We start from the raw sequence: 20,262 nt of genomic DNA on the forward strand, positions 1-20,262 counted from the left end.
CCAATAAAAAAAGGAAGAAATATTTTATGCCCTATATTATACGCTATATTATGCTCTCGTTATAAAGTCTATCGCTTCCAGGCACTGGAACTTTTAAGTAGAGATCTAGAGTCTCACAAGATTCTGTGGGTTTCAAGTAAACTGAGTGAGTTATTAACTAGTTGCCACGTACTTTCGTAACAGCGTGGTCAAGATAGTAATCTAACATAAGACACTAATGAAAATCAGGAGCAATTGTCCCTTAATTTGTTTCCTAATCGTTCCTTAATTCATTAATATCAATATTAATTACTTGATAGATATGTATTAGCTTTTATTTTTAGAAAATTAATTGACAAAGTTCCGGATGATTTGTGTTTTCACATTACATACAAAAAAAGATATTAATCCGTTTTAAATCCGACAATCATAATCGGCATGCAATTAATAGAACAGAAAAATGTATTTAATAATTAAGATAAAAATATGTGATGAAAATAACAATATTATTAGTATCAAGATCTGTTTCGATCAAAACATGGTACTACTTTTTTCTTTATCTGTTATATAAATATCAATCCAATATTCAATTTATTATTGTATTATATTTCAATTCTGAATCTATAAATAATCCCAAGATGATGAGATTTGTGCACGATAAATTATCTTATACATTTTAATTGTTAAAGTGATAGTAATTTAAATTCCTTATACGAGCATTTCCTGCTTTCGGATCATATTAGAATTTTACTTAATATCATCTCTCGTATTTTATTTCAGCAGATATTCATTTCATTTTATGAATGGAACTATTATTAAAGATTTTATTCGGTAACGTTTGATATTTACAAATGAGAACTACATTTTTATTCACAAGCTGTCGCATTCAATTTTAAAATTTTGAATAGCATCGCAACTTCGTCAATATTTAAAAAAAAAAAAAAAAATAGTAATAATACACGTACGTAGCAATAATTCGTTCGAATAATTAGAGTAGATTAGATAATTTGCGTTATTGCAGTTTCAAAGCAGTTATACGGAATAATATAGTGTTACGCTCGTATTCTCGCAATTAGTCTAGCAGCAAACTCAAACACTTCGCAGGCGAACGGGATTTTTGCTCAACGGAAAAACGATAGTAAATTGATGCTGTGATACAGGCGTTGCAAATGGCGTTACAGGTACGCTCGGAATTTTTGTTTGTTTATTTGTCTACAAGCTGGCAAACACATGACACTAGCAGCATCATTTGTCGCGTATCGCCGTGTGCACCGAGCGATACAACGCAAAAGTCTTTTGTAAAATAGAAAGGTCTTTTTGTGGACACACTTTCTTTTCATTGTCCATCTACCGTGCGTTTGTGTAAAATAACATGCGCGAACGAGACTGCAAGTATGAGTCTATGATTATCAACTACGTTTTGAAACAGAATTAAAAAAATTGTGTTCAACAAAAAATGTTTTCAGTATAAACGATAACTAATAACAAAAGAATGTTTTATTATTTAAAAGTTATATTGCTTTTGTGAAACAAATGTTAGCAGGATAAATAGAAATATTGAATCTAAAGAAACGTTTTGCGCTCTGTGTAATAATAAAAAAATTATAACTGTCGTTTGTCTTGTTGCAAGCAATTTTTTTCTATAACTTTCATTTCTCATCATGTTGTGCGTCAAAATTTCCGATAATTTGTTTTGCAGTACGGCAAGACAATCTTGCGCAATAAATCAAACTCAGAAATAACTGTAATTCTTCAAAGAAAATCTACACGAGTCTTCAATTTGCTATAATTGGCGAAACTATCTCGCGAGATCGTTCGTCATTACGTTATTACGAGCACTAGCGCCTTTCAAGAATCGCAAATAATTTATCAACACAGCGAAATATAACTCAACAATTTCGCAAAAGATATCAACCTTTTTTCTTGGTACTGAACTAAAAATAAAGATAACGCTCATCGTCAAGGATGTATCATAATTAGATGAGTATTATTTTATGTCAAATTAATATCAAGAAATTGGAGTTATCTGTTTAATATATTATATGATTTATACATATACAGTTTTGGCTAAAAGTATTTTATTTATTTATTTAGATTTTGATTTATTTTAATTTTTTGGAATTCTTTTACTTGTTTTATTTTATATTGATAATTATCAAAGACTCTTTATTTTAAGAAATTTTTAAATTTACGTATAATATCAATAAATCAATAAGAAATAACACACGTAAAAGAATTCCAAATAATTAAAAAAAATATAAGTGTCTATTCTATTTATTTTTAGTCAAAGCTGCATTTAACTCATATATATTTGAATTATGCGTATTTGGGTTATACATGTCCTGTATATTAAAAATAATTGTTTCTCTCATCACTTAAAATAATTGTGAGATTAATGCGAGACTACAATTTACCTTCCTTTGAATTATAAACTTTGTAAATATCATTTTATAATAATTGTAAAATAAACGCTGCTTTTGTAACGACTAAAAATCTCAAAGACATCGCAAAGTTGCATTTAATTTCCTATCACAATTATCATGATTGCATCATAATTGATAATGAGATATCACGAAATTGAATAAAGTCACTCTGATTAATTTTTCTAATCGACTTTTCCTAGCAAACTTTACATAAAATGTACTGAATCGAAAGATCTCTTGCGATAGATACATTCAACTATCGCTTATTATTACGTAAAAAGTAGAAACGTATCAAATAGAGTTTCTATCTATCACCGGCGTTACCGGCTGACTTTTCTCAAGTTTTATCGAACATGACATCCTTCGGGAACACCTCCGTTCAGTACGAATGCAATGACGTGGAAAAATGGAGTTTCGCGCAAGAATAATTTTACGTTCACACACAATTTTCTACTTCATCTTCGTGTGATAAAATGTAAAATAGACGTGCAAATAAATGAAATAGTATTAAAAAATATAAATTCCCTAACATTTCCTTTGCGCGAACTCTCCTAAGGGATAAGTGCCTTATCCCTTGCATACAAATGATATAACTTTATTAGTTATTCAAAGAACTATTGGCTTAAATGTACATTGCAATTAAACGTATTTTAATATGGTCCTATGTTGCGACAACGTTTAACGATTTCACCAATTGCTCGAAAAAAATCTAGTTGTGCGTAGTTAAATGAAAGGCATAATTCAATGCAAATGACTAAACATTAATGAATACAATAAAAAATTTATAGATTTTACAAAATCAGTAACAATTTTTCTTTTATTACGCGGTGTCTTTGTCAGATCTCGCCGCGAATTAACGAATTATCGCTTGTCGTTGATAAGATTATCTTCCGCGCGCAAGCCCTGCGTGCGATTGTAAAACACAAACCAATTCAGATTAATTACGTGGATGTTGTTTGGTGCAATAAAAATCAATAACACCGCTGCACAATTACTTCATTACAAACGCTATACTCGTACGTACTCAGTCATAACATTATAAATTAAATAAACCAATGTAACACCAATTAATAACTGACGCGGGTTGTTCGTCGTGTGTATAAATATGTCATTATTCGATAAAGTCGATAATGCAAACGTTTCGGTTCTATATTTAGATCATCTTCAGTAAAATAATTACAAGTTTGAATGAATATTACATTAAAAAAGCGCTCGGTCAATTAACACTTATACGAGCCTAACAAAATCCGGTTAACAAAATAATTTTTCATTTTAAAATACTAGTAATCTAGTAAAGAGATGAAAACAAGTGAGCTCAGTTTCCACTGTCACGTATAACTATAACAAACTGAATGTCTCTAATACGATACTTCCATATGCATATGGTTTGCTTAAAACATAAGAAGGACAATCCGCTTCGCATCATAATTTCCTTTATTGTAAGTCCTCTTTATAATTAGGCAACGTTTTTTTACATAAAATTATAGTTTATCGCATCCTGACAGTTATATAAAGAACAGCTTTCATTTAGTCAAAAAGTTATTAGATTTAAAAATTCTTAACAAATTCATTCTCACTTCCTTTGATGTTGTTTCTTTATTTGCAAACGCACCATTAGAGTTAGTTGTTGAAGGCCTAGATAAGCGTTCTGATTTCATTCAGAAAAATATGATACTTTTCAAACACAAGAATTTACACACGAGAGCTTCCACGTTTTTCTCGTTCAACAATAGGTATTACAAGAATTCATGCACGAAATCTTCCACGTTTTTCTCGTTCAACAATAGGAATTACAAACAGACTTTCGGTATTCAGGTTTCCCTTTGTCACCAACAGTGGCCGATTTAGTCTTGCAAGGCTTAGGATCACGTGGTTTTAACACCTTCCCGTTTAAGGGGAGAAGATCATATAATGGGTTAAAAAATTGAATTTTTTGCGAAACTTAATATTTTAACTTGTTAAGATCGAGTCCCTTGAGTTTTAGAACGAAATTAAAAGAATTAACATAGTTTCATTGCCAACCATCAAGCAGATAAAACGCGCGGTGCGTCTCCTCTGTTGATCTTTTAGACTCTGAATACAGCTGAAATATTTCATATGTATCCTGTGGAAATGTTATACTCTATTTGGCAAACTTAGAATGCAAATGAAGATTTCAATTCGATAGTACGACGTTTGATCCCTGAACATCTGAATAGCAGCTACAAAACAATCGAAATCGCTACTTTTATTGTTGATTTTTTTTTAAATAAAGGCTATAATTTTATTTTACAAATAATGCACAACACGAATATTGTAATTGATCAGCAATGCAAAATATTTGCCGATCAATATGGCGTACAACGGTTACGGAGCCAAGAGCGTTGCAGCTCAAACAGTATTAAAGAGGCACGATCGGTTTATCGAGAATAGCGTCCTTACAAGAATTCTATAAAGAAACAGAAGGTTTATTTTATGGACTTGACATAACAGATTAGTTACAAGTACACTGAGAAAAAAATTATTTAAATACTTGCAATAAAATATTTATTTACGCCAAATATTTATTCAATAAAAAAATGATAGTAAATTTACTGATAGTTAAATTAATGATAGTTAAATTAGTATGAAAATTAGTGATTCTTGTATTAAAAAAATATTTTATTTACAGTTCAGAAGTATTCTTATTGCGAGTATTCAAACGAATGTTTTTATTAAAATTTAATAACTTTTTTCTCTCAGTGTTTCCGAAAATTATTAGTCATCTGTACCCAAAATTTTAAACGTTTTTCTTTGTTTTCAATCAATGACAATAAAATTTTCTGCAAGCGGCAGAATCGCCGCGGCATACAGACATTGCAAATAAATGTTAATTGCAATATTAATTGCAATTTTTTTAAATGCGAAATAATATTAGCGCCTTCAAGTTATTAGGTATTTATATTGCGAGCTGTCTGTGCACACTGTTGCGTGTACAAACGGATTACTATTTTTTCCTGTCACGACTTTTATAAAAGAAGTTCGAGGTCTCGAAAACCCGTGTTCAGCGAAGATAACAGAACTGATTTGCATTTAGAGTGTCTGCAGAAATTGGCCCAGTTGCTTTCACGCGTGCTTCTATTTCAACTATCTGTCCAAACCTGCCTTTATTTTTTTCAGGCAAACGCTCCTCACACATTGTGATGTATTTTAACGCACCAAACATTTATTTAGAAATAGAGTCCCGTATGTTGCGAAACTTTTTCGTGTGTAATTGAACTTGTTGCACAAGTATATATATATATACTAACTATACTATTAATTTTGTCATATAATTGAAACATTAAAATTTATTCGAATATTCGTCATTTTAATGCACTACTCATCTATTCAAACATTTCCAATAATTGTAGGAAATTATAACGGAAAAATAAAGTATGTGTAGACGGAGAAAATACTTTATACTTGTATTCTGGAATTTTCTTTTTTTATTTGGAGCACATTCCACACAGCTGTGCCCCTCGACCGGGGTTGAAGGAAAGCGCGTGAGCGGCATTAATTAAAACTATCTTAAACCTATTCTATAACTCTTAACTCGAAAATTCGGTATCGTTATCGAACTTTCGTGAAGCTTACCACGTATAATAACTTTTTTATTATACATAATATCTGCGCAACGATATTGTAACGATATCGAACAGTCGTTAAAATAAATTACAGAATAGGTCTTTTGTACTGCTTTGCTGGGGCGCAAACAGGAGCTGTCGTTATCAACAGGCTTTGCCCTTTATGTGTGCTTGTTTTCTCGTCTTTCACTCCCGGCGTCGCTACCATATCTGTCGTTCGGCGCCCGTATCTATCGCACTTCTCGCGAGCGCTACAAAGCGCGACGTCTGTCAGCGCTCGCAAACGCGTTATGTCATCTCTCAAAGCCGGTTTGACCTAGCTTGGATCAAGGGCTCGAATTGGATTGAAAATTTTCGCCGAAAATTTTCGTTTGTGTCGATGATCAATCCTTCGCGTGCAATTTTTTATCTTCTCATTCCAACTGTAGTTCGCTATTAAGTCAGCTGTGCTCTTCCCTCTCGTCTTTCCTCCTCTTTTCTTTTTATCGATTCCCTATGATTCCTCTGTACATAAACATTTTCATCTCGTATCGCTAAATTTAGTTTCTAATGTAAAAGAATGGTAAAAAGTCTTTTTCCGAGATACGCATCGCGGAGTTTGCTACAGAATTTGAAGACAATTTGTATATGCGTTTCTCAGAGCATATTTTCTCGACATCAATCCCAAGCATAATCTAAATGTAATACAAACAAGAGGTACTTCGTTGTTATTCTGGAAAACAGCTGTTTTCTCGAGTACGCCAACTATACTATTCTCTTCATGAATAATCATTTATCTATTTGCAGAGCAATGGTCTGTCTCAGATTATATCGGGCATGGTTACTCAACAAGCGTGTTCGCTTAATTTCCGTAAGCCGCGTACCTATAAATCGCGCATAATCTCCATGTTCATATAACATGGTCATTAGCTTAATCCCCAGCTTGAGTAATGCGTTAAACAGAGACTAAGAAAACTCAGTGTGCTTTTCATTATTAATTCTCGCGCTCATATCGAATTAATGTTCCGTTTGAAATTGTTCGTTAACATTTTAGCGTTCATTGATATTTACAGAGCGAAAATGTTTCAAGAACTCTCGACGGTGCTGCTCATCGGATTAACAGGATCGCATTAATGCACGTGACATCGATGCGGAAACTGCCGAAAACAAACGCGTGAAAATTGGAAACTGTGATTTAAATGTCGGATAAAAAGTATTACCGCGCGGAAGCATTTTGTTAACACACGGAGAGAAAAAATTACTAAATTTTAATAAACGTTTGTTTTAAATCCCTGCGATGAATATACTTACTAAATGTAAAGAAATATTTGTTCAGTACAAGAATCACTAACGTAATTTAACTACCATTTTTTTTTAAATAAATATTTACGTACCGTAAATAAATATTTCAAGTATTCAAATGAATTTTTTACTTAGTTACATCTATTCGAGAACGTTCTCGTCTGGAATGTAACTTTATTTTTAGCATCGTTCCCTTATTAAATATACTTAGCTCGAATCGGATTCTTTAGGATTTTGTGAACGTGTATCTCCTCCTTCAATTATTTTAATAATGAATAAGTTTATTTTAAAAATGTAAACTGATCCGCTTATATCTTTGCCGTTGTCAACAAATATATTTCATAGATATGCAAACAACCATTTTTAATTATATTATAATATATACAGACAAAAAAAGAAGTGTTCAATTTTAAGATACTAAAATGTTTTTTAAGATATTAATTAAATTTATATCAATACATTTTTAGATATTAAAATGTATGTCTGTCTCCGTTTTTTAAACGCTTAAAAATGATTTTGTTTTAAACGATGTATAGATTTAAAACTAAAATCTTTAACAGGCTTTAAATATTTTAAATTTAGGTCTAAACATCGTTTGAACCTAAAACGGTTTTAAGTATTTAAAAGACGGAGACAGAAATAAAACATTTGGATATCTTAAAATTAAACACTTCTTTTTGAGTGTACGTTTTTTTTATCGTACAAAATTAATTTTAGAAGCAATTCAAAACAATAATCAATAATTATATAAACTGATAAATAAAATGCGTGAGAGTACTGTCTTGTGACTAAAATATTTTATTGGATCTTCATTAGATCTTTCATTAGAGACTTAATTAAGTCTCTAAAATGCAGAATAAATATCAATTATCACAATTAAGTTTATTAAGCTTCATCTATCGATCGTGATATAATATCACTCACTGCAATCACGTAAAGTTTATCACAGTCAAAAACTTGATTGCCGCTTCGCGTGTGGAGGATTTCAATCGTATCGAACGAACATGAATACCAGAAATATCTAGTGTTCTAAAACAGCATTCGTTTAAACAGAATACGTCGAACTTTACAAACATGCGGTGTTTCTTACTTTGTCATGTGGTATTTCTTACAATGAAGTATATGTTCCGATCATATCTAATTTGCACACGGTAACCACTAGATTTGTTTCTCTTGATTACTTGCTGTTTCACATATCTCAGATCGCAACAACGTGTATGTCAACAGTTGCATGTGAAATAGGACATTACTTAGATTAACGACGACGTTTCCGGGACAACTCGCCGGTGATTATCCGCTTAGGATTTAGAGTCTTGGGAATTCGACGAATTTGATTACGATAGATTGTACGAGCTTACGATCAAATGCAATTACTTACAATCGCGTTTTCTTAAATTGTTACAGATTAAAGAAAAATTCTTAAATTTGTTATTAAATATACAATTGTGGATAATTTTATAATATTAAATATATATTTGTGTAAACGGTTGCATAAATAATATAATATTTCACCGTGAATTTATTTCTTGGAGCAAAAACCTCCGTTTTTCTGTCGGACTGTTTGCTTTTGTTGACGTTACCACGTTATGACGCGTAAATATTTTCCTGTTTGCATTTTTTTATCAAACATATTTGTAAACATAAGCTTGCAGTGCTCCTAGTAAGCTTATCTATACCGCTGCCAATTATTCAACATGGATAATCTTTCATATTTCTAACGCATTTATTGCATAATGATTTCTTGTCTAAATTCTTTTTAGGGAAATAGTAACAAATTTTTTAATCATATCTTTTCTTCAATGTCGCTTAAAATATTTATGTTATCCGGAAAGTGTAAACATGTAGATTCTACAGAGAAAAACCACGCTGCACCTGCAATACTTTAAGATTAAAAATTTAGTAGAGTAGGAGAATCGATAGGAGTAACTTCGAGCAATTTTGCTCAGGTGTTTCGCCTATTCGAAAAAAGTTCACATTGTTAATTCATGATACTAGCTTTATCAATCTCTGTGTAATCCACGAAACCTCCCTTCGGAGAGTGGACTCCATTCAGCGACTGCACGAATGGGTAGCGAACGCGCTATCAAGTTAACAGAATTACGTATAGACCTCCCTTCGCGGCAGTAGCTCGGCAAATTAGTGCATTCTCTCAACTACTCGGGGTAAATTTATCGGCCGTGCGCATTTCTGCGCCTTCCTGCCGCCGGCGACATGGAAGGATGTTCGTGACGGCAGTCTAGCTTTGCTTCGACGATACGGTTGCATTAATTAAGCTTTATCCGATCAATCGCGAGTTCGTGACTAGCATTCCTTTCCTCCAGGATTTGGTACAACTGGAACAATCATTTCATTTGTTCAGAATTTGTTTTGCAAATCAAAAGAGCAAACATGGGTATTAGTTTCAATTGCGATTTATAATTCCTAATTTTGCGATATACTTATTTATTTAAAATTTTCAATGCGTATTATTTTCCTTTTTTACACAGAGAATTTTTAATAAGATTCTGTACTTTTTTTATAATAAAACTAAATATTATTATAATTACAGAATATTTGTAAAAATTTCAAAAATTTGTAAGGTTTCAATGATATTTGACATTTCGTTAGAAGAAATTAAATTTTTTTATATTATTGTGCAAAATTAAAAGCGCTGTATGTAATGCTTCATAAAGCATTGAAAAATGTAATTTTACACTTATTTGATGTTTTTGAGGAAATAAAATCATGAAATAAAAGAGATTCATCTAAAATATACTTGAATAATTTTGGTATAATATTGTGTGTATTGAATATACATTTGAATTATAGGATTTTAAAAGTTAAATAATAATTAAATAATAAATAATTAATCTATTATGGCTAGGAAGTGCATAACACATTTAAATTAAGAAAGTGGCTAACCTGTCAAAAACGGATCTTAATGTTCAATAATAATTTCTTAAACAAATTTATATTAGAATTGCGACGAATATTCAGCGAGTTGCACCGAATATTTGGCAATATTTAATATTCTTTTTCTTCTTTTCAATAATCCTTTTTTTTTCAATATTCTTTTTATTTCTCGATATTGTTTGATATTTACATGTTTTTTATCTGTGTCAAATATTTGCCGAATATTCTATTTGGTTCATGACTGTCGAATATTCGATATTTGTTAAGTGCCGAATATTACTATTTGTTGCATCTCTACCACCTATTTTTACTTTTAAAATTATTATTGTTGTTATTTTTTTTTTTTTTTAATATTGCCTATGAGCAGGATATCGAATAGTTATCGAATAATCGTCGCAACTCTAATTTACTTTCCCCAAACTGCTCGCCGCATGATTGTCGGATCATTTAAAACGCAGCTAATAAATAAAACTAAAAATAAAGTATCATCAAATTAAATTTTACTAATCAATTTAATAATTTTTTATGTTTACGAGCATCTTCCCTCCTTTTTCATCCTGAAGACTACGACATTCTTTTGAAAATTAAGTAAAGAAATTCTTTTGAAAATTATTACCTCGACCAAGGTAATAAATAATTATTCCATTACCCGCCCATTATTTTTAGATAAGATTAAAAAATTAGATTGCTTTGACAAGGCTTAGTTAAATTGTCGAGTTTGCCATGAGTTATTCTGATGAAGAACAGAAATTTAATTTCTCGACTCTCAAGACTTTTTCATGTAGCGATCCCTTCGGCTTTTTAGCTATTGGTTTACTAATTAATCTCGTCAGTGAGATCGAACATCCAGCTGTGTTCAATGATGCGTGATAAATTCATGGGACCGGCTGGCGAATGCTCGAGCGGACAAGTTAGATTAATGCTAATGCTCCATCAGGTAAATGCGCCCATAGCGGACACTTCATCGATACGTACATTTTTCACGATATGATATAAAGTCGTGATCCTGTTCGATCAGCCGTAATACGGCACATGACATTAAAAGAGGATAACAAAGCCTGTAATCGTGATATTACAAGGTTTCAAAGCTTATCTGCTATTAAGCTATAAACACGGCTTAACGTAAATACCTTCAAAATTGTTCGTACTGTTTAATACATTCGCTATTACGTGATACAATATTATTTTATTAATAATTTTCCTCAATTATGAAAAGCGTACATTTTATTTAAAATAAAATTGGCAGCAAATTATTATTATTATTATTTATGATTAAATTTAAATTAATAAAATGTTTCTTTTTCTAACAAAATCCCGAATAAAGTTATAGCTTGGAAATCATCTAAATTGATATAGAAGTTTACGAAAAACTTTAAAAAGCTATAAAAATTAAACAGAAAAAGTACAGAATATTTTAGGTCAATACATCGTCATAATTTCTGATCAAAAATAAACATAATTAATTAAAGATGAGTCGTCATAGTTCGATTTTTGTCTTAATATTTCTTATGATTTTATATATCTTTTCTTGTGATTTTATATATCTTTTCAACTTCATCAAACTGCGCTGAATAAATTTTTGGTTTCGAAACGTATTTACAAGTTAAACAAGAATAATAATATCACGATATTAAATTGAATTAATTAAATCAATTATCAATTTAATATAAATCAGTACAAGTAATTTAATAATCACGATGCTATAACAAACATCTGTTAAAAATGTTAAAATTGCAATATGTCGGATAATACATCTTTTTATCACAACAATAGTTTCACGCTTGTGTTATAAATCACAGAATAATTAAAGACTATGAACGAGCAAAAAAAACGGTTGTTATTTAAATAATTTATTAAAATCTAGCAAAATTAATACGGCACGTTTAGGTCTAACTTGACTTTTGTCAGCTGTACATTAACATTAATTTAAATCTAATTATATCTTGGCTTTTATGATTCTACAGTTCGTATCAATCCATTTTTTTAAATCGTGTCATGTGTGATATCTGATATAATTTAAGTTTTACATATTAGTAGAAGTGTAACGCATTGTTACACATCTTTTTATGTCGTAATAAAAGACACGTGGAACGTTGCATTCTGATAAAAAAATACAACGTACGTTAAAGACTAACGGAGTTACATGTAACTTTCAGTGGACATAAGTAACGATATTACATGGATAGCTGACCGTATAGAAAGCTGTACTTATGCAGGTCCTTGCATGCGCTGGCTTAAAGGTTTTGCCGAGATTGAATTTACGATAGAATGGTTATTAATCTGTGTTTGCTTGAATCACAGCGCGACCCTGCCATTAATATTCCACAAAATATTCAATTTTCCAGGCAAGTGCAAATTAACGAAATTCCACGAACTTAGAAACGTACGTTTGTTACAGGAAACTGCGATTCTAAACTGATTTTGAGAAAGAAAATGTTTTATATGGAGTGCACTGGCGAGATTAAGTTGAGCGGATGTATGACTATCGCACGTGCCCGGAATACGTGGAACGCGCCGCTGAACGAGCTACGGGGAAACGCACTAGCGTTTTACGACTCTCGCGATATCTGGTTGTTTCGATTTGAAATCGAGCGCTCAGCAAGCGGTAGGAATTCCGATCTGGTAGGTTTGCCTCCTCGGCGGTATTTCGATTTCAATTTTCCGCGCTCTATTGACAGGTGTGTTTGCCGCGTTCTTTCCGCTTGAACGGACGCCATGCTTGATGAAAGAGAAAGAGAGATTTGTATTATATTCATATTTAGATGGAAATTGCAAATGGATTTTAGTATCAAGCGCCGTGATGGAAATCGCAAATAGCGTGATCGAGTATTACACGTCTCTCGGCGTATCTGGTCAAAGATCGCGAAAATAGCGTCATCAAAAGAGCCGCCTTGCAACTCTATTATCGAAGATTACGTTTTCTCTTAAAATAAAATATGTATATACGTATGTACTTTCCTGTTTTGCATCAATTTGTGCTGTAACCGAACTGCCAAAAGCTAATCTTAAAGCTGTCTTTTTCGAAAGTTTCAATCAGAAATCAAATTATCGTATTAATTTGTAATTAACTTTTGATATGTTTGATAAAAGACATTTATAGCAAGATATGTAATAAGTTTTTTGCAAATCTTTTTATTCAAAAAATTTAAATTTTTTTGAAAGAAATTACATTAAATTATTTTTAATTTTTTTTTTTAAGAAATTACACTGTAAATAGTCGGGTCTTTGCGTTATTTCACTAATGCGCGCAATTTTGATCACTCGGCAAATTATAGATCATCGAATTCGCGGTTAACCGGATCGTCTCCGTTAATTTCATACCTTGTCCCGGTTGCTATTTTATTATTAAAGGTCGCGTGTATCCACGTGGCATTCCAAAAGCTGATGACAGCACGCACTCCCCCCCCTCTCTCTCTCTGACATATGTGTTGTACGTTAATAAAGCAACTTCCCAGCAGGCGATATTACATGCGACATAGATGCGCATATCCACGATCCATAATTTACTGTGTATTAATACAGCATTAATAAAACAGTGACGATAATAATGATACGGGGATGGAGAGACTGCACAAGTTGCGCGAATTTACGTCAACTATCAAATCCATCGTGATTGCAAAAGACATTATTACATCGCATTTAATTATAATTCACACATGCATAACGAATCATCAATCTGCGCGATTGCAGCCTTCACTAAGGCTACTTTCGTAGTATCCATTAAAGTCACTTTATTAACGTTAATGAATTGAGTGCCATTCGAGCAAAATCTCCATTAGTGATTTCAGGAGCGAGTATTTGTTCCAAGAAAGAATTTTGATATTTTTATCAGATATTTTCAGATGTTTAAAAACGATTTTGATGATCATCGGCAAATTTTTATTTTCAGTTTCAATGTCTGAAGTAATGGTAGAAAAATAAATAAAAAAAAACTAATTTGCAAACTTATATAGTTTTTTTTCAATTTTGAATTACACGATTTATTTACTCTTTATTTATTATAAAAAATCTGTGTTAACAAAAAGCAGTATTGACGAAATTCACACGTATGCGCGCGCGTAGGTGTGTGTGTGTGTGTGTGTGTGTGTGTGTGTGTGTGTGTGTGTGTGTGTGTGTGTGTGTGTGTTATAAATGAGACAAGTATCCGTAGCTAAAAGCAAAAGAGTTAATCATAAATAATAATAATAATCCGCTGCCAGTTTTGTTGCACGCTTCAATAAAGATTCTAGTTAAAACTCTTGATCCTCTTGATCATACAAGATTTTTTTTGTTTGTAGAATTTTCCCTTCCTTGATTACGCGCGATTTTCTTTCATATAAAGCCATACATTATCCAAACAGTGAAGTATTATTAATAGATTTTAGAACGCATCCCTCCCATCCTCCGCCCCCACCCCCGTCCACATACAAAGGTAACATCGATTGCACTTGGCTTAAAATAATCGCGAGGAGGGACTAATATTTAACGAAACGTAAGAGAGAGAGACAACCGTTCCTGAAAATCCGTCAGTCAAGACCGATTAAATCTATCGTTGACAATTCTGTCACAATCAAGTTTCTCTCAATATTTTTTCTTGTTATTTTTTTGTTAAATTTTTATTCCAAAAGTATGTGAAATTTGTATATTGTGAAATTAGATATTCTATAACAATATCCTGTACCGATATCAATTTTTAATAAAGTTTAAATTTGCAAACTGATGTCTCTTATATTACTCCAAGGGAAAAATGTTTCTTTACATTCAGTATTTGTATTTGTTTGGCTTACATTCGTTTCGCAGATAACAATATAATTTTAAATAAAACATTTCATTGAATATACATTTTTTAGTTTTATTGCATTAAACCATATTGTTTGGCAGAAAATATACGCTCGTTTGAAACAATTTTTCGATGAAATAACAATTTCTTTGATTATATTATATTTAATAACAATCCCGCGATTGTCTCGCGAGGTCACCATTGCACTCATGCGGCCCACTACCGCCAGGTAGCTAGCGGAACCGTTAATAACTCGTTCAGCAAATGACGAATGTAAGGCCGTGCAATGCGAGTTTCTACTACTTACAACTCAATCCCATTCCTTCTCCGCAACAGAGTATATTACTAATTTCCTAAGTAATACATCAAATTTTATACGGGAGTTAAAAATTGTTTTAAATATAACATGAATATAAATTATAAGCGAAATAATAGTTTCACTACTGAAATAATAAACTTGTTTAATGCAACAAAATTACAATTTAGGCAAAGTGATATAATATTTACACTGAAATAATAGAGTTTATAAATTTATATTATTAACTTTGTGTATATGTTAAATAGATATTTAATTATTTCAAAAATATGTTTTTTTTAAGACAAAAATATATATTATTTACAAAGTCAAACACACAATTGGATTTTTTAATTCAAGCATTAATAAATTTATCAAATCTAGAAAAACATTACTTTCTGTAGATTATATTGCGCGTCGATTGAATTGTTTCTAAATCAATTAAGAACATTGTAGATGTTATACATTATAAACACCATTTTGTGACCTTTTTCACAGCCCCATCGTTAAAGCGTTTAATTTAAGAAAAACACGCAAACATCTTAATCTGATTTATATCGAGTGTATTCACGTGCTTGGCCTTATCTCGGTGATTCTCTTAGCAGGACTGGAATAAGATTCAACGCGGCATTTAACATACGGCAGTGAATAGATCACCGCTGCGGTATCGTCCTCTTCTTTTATTCGCGATCTATCGGGCTCTTTTCACATCTCTTTCGTAATGGAGTGCGCGATCGGCAGTTGCTTCGTTCCGGATACGATTTATGTTCCCGTGCTGAGAATTGCCACACGACCGTTGCAATTTTCTATAAGCGACGGTGGCGATTTATTTACGACTTTGGTTGCCACGAGTGCGATTCCAGTTGCCAAATGGATGATGTAGAAATGTTGGACGTTAGTTACGGAATTGATGACGGTATTCACGAGTCTACTATCTGACCTGGTGGCGAAGAAAAGTGGCGAGGACGGATTACACGATGATCGATATGCACAGTACCGTTGAAAGGAGAACGTTTCTCAAACGTTTACCAAGAAAGATAACGTTCTCGAAAACGGAACTGAATTTCTTGGTTAAAGTTTTCGCCCACGTTGCCTCTGTTTATCGTCGCAACTTTCTCGCCATTTAATAATCCGTTTGATTAACTTTAGACTTGGTAGAGACGCGAACTTAAAATGACATTGTAGTGACAGATACGAAAAAAATGCGATACAATCTCTGTAAAAAAATACGGAGTTTTAATCTCTTTATATATAAGGAGATTAAAACTAATACAACTACAAGTTATAAACTTACGACTTGGGAAAACATTCTTTATATATAATTATATAATAATTATATATCACATATGTCCATATATATTTAAATGTATATAATTACGTAATTATATATAATTATATATTAACACATATAACCCGAAAAAAATGTTTTATATATAATTATATATTTATAATTATATTCATATATAATTATATATCCATTTATATGTAATTATATATATAATTAGATATATTTATATATAGGTATATTTTATATAATATAATTATATATAAAAAATTTTTTCCTGCAAAGTTAAATTAAAATAATATAATAAAACACAGAAGGAATTATGCATAATATTATAACGAGAATTAAGCTAGAATATCGTAGTTACGTTATAATACTTATGTGTAATGCGATCTTAACAAGCTTCATCAAGCTTCGGTATAACAGAACATCGCGCTTTAAGCTCGACGATAATACATCGATAGAGATCTTCCTCGTCCCGTCTCAGTCCAACTCAGTCGCTCATTAACTTTGCCCTTATAGTCGCTATATTAAAATCTGATCATGATATATGGAGAAGATTAAGAAAGAAAATTTTATCGGCGCTCGTAAAATTCAAAAGCGAGCATGGAAGTGTCGGGGGATATGCGTTATATTGGTTTAAAGCGACAACGAGGATAAAATCGAGAAGAGCTTTGCGTCAAACTAGCTCTTCGCGCGTCTTCCGAGAAACTGTTGCTCACGGCAGATGGGAATCGATTGACGTTTACGAGAAGACGAGACCGACCTCTTCCACGACACAGCTCCCAGCTTCCACCGATGCAGTTTCCGGCCTCCTTACAAATTTTCTTCGACGTCTCGTCTTGCAAGCGAGCTGTGTCTCTTTTGAATAATGTATCATGTGGGTGGCGCGACGACTGACGTTAAAGCTACTATGTGTCGAGTGCGCTTCCGAGGGAGGGACCGTAATCTATGATGGGACGATACTGTCGATATCATTATGCCTGGCGAACGTACATGCCCCTGTGAGCTCGCCTGATGAATGTTTTATCGTGACGAGAATATTTGAATTTCAAGCACGCGCCGGAATTACCTCGCGTTGATACGGGTAGCCGTAATTACTCTAGGAGAGTTTTAAATTTCCGGTGGATTAGCGACTGATTACCTCGATGAAACATGAGCAAAATTACATACCCAATTTGCAAATCGATGACTGACTTTTTGCCAGTCAGCACGTACTCTTCCAGGAAAGTTAAATTACATCGATATTGGAAATGCAAGGATTTAAATTCGACGCCAGGACTTTCGTGTCTGATAGAATATGTATGTAGGTCCTGATCCTTCAAAAATTCATATTTTGTACAAAAATAAGTATAGCAACTTCTTTTTGGGTTCATTTTAAAGATAAAAGATAGGATTCTGCATTAAAAAATCTAACAACCTTGAGTTTCATCTTTTGATTTGCATATCTTGTCAAATCTAATGAAAGTGAAAAATGCATGTAACTTACAAAAAAAATTAAATTATAAAAGATAATGAGTGCTTTTGTACTCATTTCAAAGATAATTGTGAGAGCTATATAAAATAAAATCGCTAATTAATTTTAAAATGGCAAATTTCATGTAGTAAATAAAAAATGCTAAATTTTGTTGGATTTTGGTCCGACCTGTTAAATCCGCCATTTTGAATTTTAAAATTTTGTTTACAGATTCATTATCAGCGAGCCTAAAAACTTTTAATGAAACGTAAAGTGAATTATGCCTAAAAAAAGTCAGACACGAAAAGGTTAAGCTTCAGCTTAAAATTAAGTTAAAGCAAGTTTACTTTAACAAAAATTTCATTTAAGATTTATTATAGTACAATGTTACAATACAAGCATCGTAATGAAAAAACTTTTTCTAAATGATGATATTTTTGACTAAAAAAAGCTCGATTCTAAATCCGTGCGCCGCCGCGGATTCTATCAAACTTTTTAAAATAATTTAGAAGTAATTTAGAAATGCAAAAATATTTTCCATATCTTCAGAGTACCGTACTTTATTAATTTCCGCGATTTATCGCTTCCCCAGAATAACATATCGATCTCTAAAGAATGCTTTTAAAAAATATTTTGATTAACATAATCGTATTAGATGAATACGTTTTGATGCAGATCGCGGGTTGCATTAAGAATTATAATAAATGTGAGCTATTTCCTTGCCGCGACCGTATCGCAAGCGAAGCAGTTCACACGATCGTCTTTAATTAGTGGCGAACATGCTGTTCGCGTCAGACTACAGCATGTTCTGGCATTTGTTCTTGATTTGCCATCGCATTATCGGTCGCGATAATACAAACCCGCAATCTCACTGCCTGCAGAGAAATCATGTTTGTTTCCCACAAACGTATATGCATGCGTAATAATGCAAATTGGTTTATAGATCACCTATATCTGATTTTATCCATGTCCCAACGTCCATCGTTCCACTGATGATCGACATAGCACGCGGGTCTTGACATTGCGTTTCATTTGGATATATGTCACCGTTCAGAAAACAAGTGTCATAGTCACATGTGTAAAGAGTATGTCAATTGAATGATTCTCGATGCCTCATCAAAATGCTGCCCTTGTCCAAGGCTGTTGGGATTAAAATAATGCTGTTGATCTCTCTCTCTCTCTTTCATGTTTACCCTATACCTAAAGTTATCTAAAAATTACATATTTTCATAATATTATTATCATAATGTTGCGAATTTCAATCCTTACGTTATATAATTTTTGTATACACATATTTATACGTTTAATACGCGTATTACATAACAATCTACTTTATTTAAAAAAATACACACAAAACATAAAGAAGATGTATAATTGTCTAGATTAGAAAAAGATTTACATCTGTCATTTTTAAAATTATATTATATTACTTGGATTTTCTTATAAAATTGTATAAAAATATTTTATATCTTTTGTCTCTTCGTTTCTTTGAAAAATGACAAATCTTGTTTTTAGGATATAAAAACAATATATAACATTAGACAAAACTTTTTGGCGCCTCTGGTAAATGATATGAGATCTCGTGCATCGTTCGATCGGATACATATGACGACGTCAAACGGGTTGACAGAAGATCAAAAGGCGTTTACTATTACGATTTTCCGATACGCCGTTGTAGCGAAACGTAATTTTCGCATGTGCATGGTGGGCGTCAGGAGTTCAACGGGTAACACAAGCGGTCGGAGGGGGGTGCTTTGGTTGCGATAAAAGCGCACTCGCAAATCTAAAATGCTCTTTCACTTTTGTATGCAACAGCCGTATCCATTTTAAGCCGGATGCTCGTCTAACAATTTTTTCCTTTGCCTCTATTTTTCATTTTTTTTTTTTTTTACATGCGCCCGTTACTCGTTTGCGCAGCATAAAACACGGATATGTTCCGTGTTTTCCTCGCAATCCCGCCGTGTATCGCGCGAATCGATTGAATTTGTATCTCGAATTGATATGATTTTCATTCGTCATTTGTTAATTTACGATCACGTGATTGTTCCACGGTAGATATCAAATGAAAACGCGCTCTTCTCAAATTTGAGCGAAATTTTAAATGAAACTTTTACCGAAGGATTTTGTCACGCGAAAGGGCAGCTGCAGTTACTAACTACATAGATACGTGTACTGATTGCTCCCACGTGAAGCGCTTTGTATGTATTTTCGTGAGAAAAAAACTTGCGAGGCTGACATACGAATGAAGTCCGCGATTTGCATATATACTCGCCGATATACATATTTCACGCAAGAAAACTCGCGAGAT

Source organism: Solenopsis invicta, chromosome 8 (assembly GCF_016802725.1).
Source record: "Solenopsis invicta isolate M01_SB chromosome 8, UNIL_Sinv_3.0, whole genome shotgun sequence".
Classification (NCBI taxonomy): domain Eukaryota; kingdom Metazoa; phylum Arthropoda; class Insecta; order Hymenoptera; family Formicidae; genus Solenopsis; species Solenopsis invicta.